General features: G+C 41.4%; 1 protein-coding gene across 2 annotated transcripts in view; it reads left to right on the top strand.

Annotated features, from left to right (window-relative positions):
• Window positions 1-6000, top strand: part of TRAF3 (TNF receptor associated factor 3) — an 81002-nt gene that overhangs the window by 43947 nt on the left and 31055 nt on the right. The window lies entirely within an intron of this gene.

Genomic DNA, 6000 nt, shown 5'->3' with positions numbered 1-6000 from the left:
GTCTCTCCATCACCCCAGAACTAAAACAGTTTCCGAGGCCAACTCTTCAGACAGGGATTGGACTGGACTGTGGGACATAAAGTGATACTCGTGAAGAATGTGCCTCTTAGACAAGTAGATATAAGAGACCAAAGGGGCGGATTCTATCCAGAGGTGAGAGGGGAAGGCAGAAAGAGTTAGGAGCTGGTTGAACGTTCATGGGGAATCGTCGGAGGGGAGGAGTGTGCTGTTGCAGAGTGGGGTGAGTGGTTGGGGTCTCATAACAATGTATGTTAAAAAAAAAAATTCTGTATGGGAGTAACTTGAAATGTAAACTTCATTTCATTACATCAATAAAAAAGAAAACAAAAAGATTGTCTTTCAACAGTTTGAGTATAATTTGTCTTGATGTACATCTCTTTGAATTTACTCTGCTTGGAGTTTGTTGAGCTTTTTGGATGCGTAGATTTGTGTCTTTTATCACATTTGGGAAGTTTTGGTCATTATTTCTTCGAATACTCTGTCCACCCCTTTTTCTCTTCTTCTGAGACTCCCATTAAGCATATGTTAATATGCGTGATGGTGTCCCGTGGGTCTGTTAGGCTCTGTTCATTTTTCTTCCTTCTTTTTTTTTCTGTTCATCCGCCTAGATAATCTAATTGACCTGTCCTCAGATTCACTGCTCACATCAGCTGTTGCACCCCTCTAGTGAATTTTTCATTTCAGCTATTATACTCTTCAACTCTAGAGTTTCTATTTGATTCCTGTTTAGAATTTCTCTTTTTGGTATTCTCTGTTTAGTGAGACATTGTTCTCATGGTTTCCTTTAGTTCTTTGGACATGGTTTCTTTTAGCTCTTTGAACATATGTAAAATAGCTTATTTAAAGTCTTTGTCTAGTGAGTCCAATGTCTGAACTGCCTCAGGGACCATTTCTATTAATTTCTTTTTTCCCTGTGTATAGACCATACTTTCTTATTTCTTTTCATACCTTGTAACTTTTTGTTGAAAAGTGAGTCTTTTGAATGTTATAATGTGGCAACTCTGGAAATCAGATTCTGCTTCCTCCTAGGATTTGTTGTTGCTTCTTATTGTAGTTGCTGTTGTTTGTTTAGTGACTTTTTTTTAAAATTGTACTTCAGGTGAAGGCTTACAGAACACATAGTTTCTCATGAAACAGTAGTACACATATTGTTTTATGACATTGGTTAATAACCCCACAACATGTCAACCCTCTCCCTTCTTGACCTTTTTTTTTTTTTGGTGAAAATATACATAGCCAAAGATAACACCATTTCAAACATTTCTACATGCACAGTTCAGTGACATTGACTATGCTCTTCCAGTTGTGCTGCTGTTCTCACTTTAGATGAAGGCTTACAAGACAAAATAGTTTCTCATTTAACAGTTAGTACATACGTTGCCCTGTGACAATGGTTAACAACCTCACAAGACATCAACACTATCCTCATTCAACCTTGGGTTCCCTATCACCAGCTTTCCTGTCCCCTTCTGCCTTCTGGCCCTTGTCCCTGGACTGCTGTACCTCGGTAGTCCCATTTGGTTTTACGGGGCTGTCCACTCCCTGGCTGAACGGTGAACCTCGGAAATGACTTCACCACTGAGCTAAAGGGGTGTCTGGGGGCCATACTCTGTTTAGTGACTTTTGAAAACAAATTTTGTACAGTCTGTATTCTTTGTTGTGTGTGGCCACTGAAGTCTCTGTTTCATTAGCTTAGTGATTAGCCAGTGATTCAACAGAGATCCTTAAATTACTGGAACAAAAAAAAATCTCTTAGCCAACTTTTATGGATGGGCTCTGTGTGTGTGTTGTCATGCCTTCAACACTCAGCAAGTAGTTTACAGCTCGGCCTTAGCATTCATTTCCTGCTTGCACAGAGCCTGAACTTCAACTAGACGAGAGAGTTTAGGACTTTCTCGGGTCTTTCCTGGACATTTTCACAGCCCTGGACGTGCATGTGGTCTTCTATATTCCCAGAAATATGTTGTTTTTTAAAGCCTCATTCCCCAAAGCATCTTATTCCCAGCCTTTCCTTTGAAGTTTTTAATTACTCTGTTGTTTGCCTTAAGTGTTAACCATTGCCCCAGGCAGCAGTGACTAATACGTTTGCCTGTAAATGTTTTCAACAGATACCTTGCATAGCTGCCTGGGAAAGTTCTCATTTGGGAGAGATAAAGGCAAGTCCTTTGAGCACTTCCTCCAGGGAGTCTGTAGACCAGTTAAAACAACCAACCACAGTTCTTTACGAATGAGGTCCTTCTGCTTATACTGGGAATATGGCTTGTTATCTTCAAGGCCACTGTCTCTTGGGAGCTGGGGATGTGACCAGGGTAAGTGAGACTGCCACAAAGCTTGCTGTTCTTACCAGATTCAGCCAGATTTTCTGATGAGGTGTTCCCCTGGTTGCTGCAAGCTTTGAGTTAGTTTCCAGAGTACCTGAAAAGTTAATTCAGACATTTATTTCATTGCTTTTATGGAGCGATGGACTTTTGGAGTTCCTTACTCAGTCAATTCATTGACGTCAGTAAACCTGAGAGTGTTCGTGTGTCCAGTGGTCCTGGTACCTACCAGGGTAGCAGCTCCTGCTTTCCTCAGAGTAGGCTAAGGCCTGTGCTGGCACCTCACTGATGCAGAGGGACATAAGCCCTCCTGCTGGGCTCTGCTCTAGTCGTGTGTCATTTGTTTCTTGAGGCAGCTTTTGTTCAGGAAGGATATTTTTCTTGAGCAATGTTAGTCTGTTTGAAAAAGTTGGTGGCTCATTTGCTAGTCTTATTTGAGCAGAATATCCCTGTTTTGAAAATAATTCTGTGTTAGAATTAGGATTGCTTTCTATTTTGGTTTCAAATAGACTGGGTTGGTTCTTCTTCATCAGAATCACCTACAGGCTAAAGCTGAACATTTTTAAAAGGCCAAGATAAGGATAAATGCTACTACATTAAAATTAACAATTTCTCTTCATCGAAAGACACCGCAGAGAAAATCAGGCTACAAATTTGAAATAGGCATTTACAGTATATATAACTAATTATCAAAGCATTGTTGTTGGATGCCATCAAGTTGATTTTGACTCACAGCAACCCTATGTGACAGAGTAGAACTGTCTCATAGGGATTTCTTGGGTGTAATCTTTATGAGAGCAGATCGCCAGCGCTTTCTCCCATGGAGCTGCTAGGTGAGTTTGAACTGCCAACCTTTTGGTTTGCAGCTGATTGCTTAACCATTGCACCACCAGGATTCCTAATCAAAGGATTAGTAGTCAGAATACATGAAGAATTCCTGCAAGTCAGTAAATAAAAGACAACTCAATGCAAAACAGCAAGAAGACACAATCAGGCATTTCACAAAAGGTAAAACACACGTGCCTCATGAACATGTGCAGAAATGTTCAACTTTTAAATTATCAGGGTAATGTTAAAAAAACAAACAAGAAAACATTGTACCTGCTAGGCTGTCAGAAATTAAGATGTGTGCTGATACCAAGTGTTGGTGAGGGTATGGATTGATAGAAACTTATGCTCCTGGTAGGAGTGTGCATTGCTGCCTTTCTTTGGAGAGTAGTTTGACACTAGTTTGTGAAATTGAACATTCATGCATCCGGCACATCTGCTCTTCCTCTTCATCTCTGGATGTAGAGTTTATGGCAGGGGCCGGCAAACTCTGCTGTAAAGGACAAGATTGTCAGTATTTTAGGCTTTGCTGACCACATATAGTCTCTGTTGAATGTTTGCTTTTACAGCCCTTTTAAAACCTAAAAAGCATTCTTAGCTCAAGGGCCTTACAAAAACAGGCTGCTGACTAGATTTGGTTCACAGGCCGTAGTTTGCTGATCCCTGATCCTAGGGTGTATACCCTAGAGAAACTCGTAGGAGTGCCCCAGAAGACATATGATGTGCCAGCATGTTCAGAGCAGCAGCAAAAGGAATGAGTTACATCCACATGCAACAGACATGGATGAAGCCTTAAAATACTCAATGGTAAAAGGAAAAAGAGGACAACATACAGGGTATGATGTCATTTTTATGAAGTTCAGAAACAAACAGAAGTATATCGTTTACAAAGAAAAATATATATGATAGGAAGAGAATTATAAACCCAAAGTTCAGGCTGACAGTTCCTTTTGGGCAGAGGCAGGAGGTGGGGAGGGAAGTACACACAGGGAGATGCTGACTGTTCAGGGGGTGGTGGGTTCTGGGGTTCATTGTGTTGTGCTCATACTTTGCTTATATATTGCACATAATCTTTTGTATGTGTCAGATATCACATTATACATTTTTTGAATAGCAAGAAAGGACACCAGCCAGGGAGGTCTTAGAACCTACCTAACTATCTGCCCTGAAGCACTGCTTTCTATACCAGTGCTTGGCTGAGTTGATCACCTGGGAGGGAGGGAGTAGGCTGCTGTGTGGTGTGGAGAGTGCCTCCTTTATTTCATATCATTTGTAGGGTCGCTAACACTAAGTGCATACCGTCCTTCCCTGTTGAATGGTCTTGGCACCCTTGTCAGAAGTCAGCTGACCATGAATGGAAGGGTTTATTTCTGGACTCTAAATTCTATTCCATTGATCTGTATGTCTGTTCTGATGCCATTGTCACACTGTCCTGATTATTTAGCTTTGTTATAAGTTTTGAAAGTAGGAAGTGTGAGTCCTCCAACTTTGTTCTTTTTGAAGATTATCTTATCCTTTCTCGGTCCCTGGCATTTCCGTATGAATTTTAGGATCAGTTTTTTTTTTTCCTTCAGTTATTGTTGTTGAAAATATACACAGCAAAACATACACCAATTCAGTAATTTCTACATGTACAATTGGGTGATGTTTACTACAGTCTTCAACTTGTGTAACCATTCTCACCCTCCTTTTCTGAACTATTCCTCCCCTCATTGATATAAACTCACTGCCCCCTAAGCTTCCTATCTAACCTTTCAAATTGCTGTTGTCAGTTTGAGGATCAGCTTATTAATTTGTGCAAAAACAAACAAAAAACCAGCTGAGATTTTGATAGGCATTGCACTGAATCTGTAGATCAGTTTGAGGAGTATTGCCAGTTTAACAAAGTTAAGTCTTCTGATCCATGAACATGGGATGGCTTTCTATTTATTTAGATCTTTAATTTCTTTCAGTGATATTTTGTAGTTTTCAGTGTACAAGTCTTGCAGTTCTTTTGTTGAATTTATTCCTAGATATTTTAGTCTTTCTGCTGATGTTGGCATTGTTTCCTTAATTCATTTTCGGATTGTTCATTATTAGTGTATAGAAACACAGTTGATTCTTATATATTGATCTTGTATCCTGCAACCTTGTTGAACACGTTTATTAGTTCAGCTAGCCTCTAGGCAGTTTCTTAGGATCTGAAATAGAGATAGTTTTACTTCTTCCTTTCTAGTCTGGATGTCTTTTATTTCTTTTTCTTGCCTAATTGCCGATAAGGGACTTTTTGAACAAAGGCCTTGAGCCCTCTGAGATGAGAAGACAGCCCTGTCCTTGTCAGACTTGCTGCTGCCGTTTAGTGGAGGGTAATTGTTCCACGTGCACAGCGCTGCGGTCTTCAGAGAGCCGCTCGTGTCTTCTCCCTGACGCCTGGTGATGCTGTGAGAATTAGAGCTAGCACCTGATTCTCAGATGGATTGAAAAGAAAAAAATAAAAGCATGGCTTGGAGAGGAGAATGACTGTGCCCAAGGGTTCACGTCAGGTAGGTCTGCCAGGCTGGCCTTCATACCCACACCACCAGGCCCCGTGCCTTTGGCACCTTTCAGCGTTTCTGCATCACATGTGTGATGACGTCAGGCTCCTCCAGAGACTCTGGTCCCCAGTCCCCTCTGTCACCACCTGACGGTGCTGTGTCTGCCACCCCTCCTTGTCTTCCTCGGCTGGAATCGGAATCGTGCCCCCAGTCCACCTCAGGAAGCCCCCGGGTCTCCTGAAAACAGAGGTGCTGTCTTCCTCTTCTGAAGACCCACAGCTGTTTGTAGCTCTGGGGTGGTGTTTCGCACATTCTGCTGC

Source organism: Trichechus manatus, unplaced genomic scaffold, assembly GCF_000243295.1.
Source record: "Trichechus manatus latirostris isolate Lorelei unplaced genomic scaffold, TriManLat1.0 scaffold00045, whole genome shotgun sequence".
Taxonomy (NCBI): domain Eukaryota; kingdom Metazoa; phylum Chordata; class Mammalia; order Sirenia; family Trichechidae; genus Trichechus; species Trichechus manatus.
Note: the sequence above shows the minus strand (reverse complement) of the source record. Positions and strands in the feature narration are given on the sequence as shown.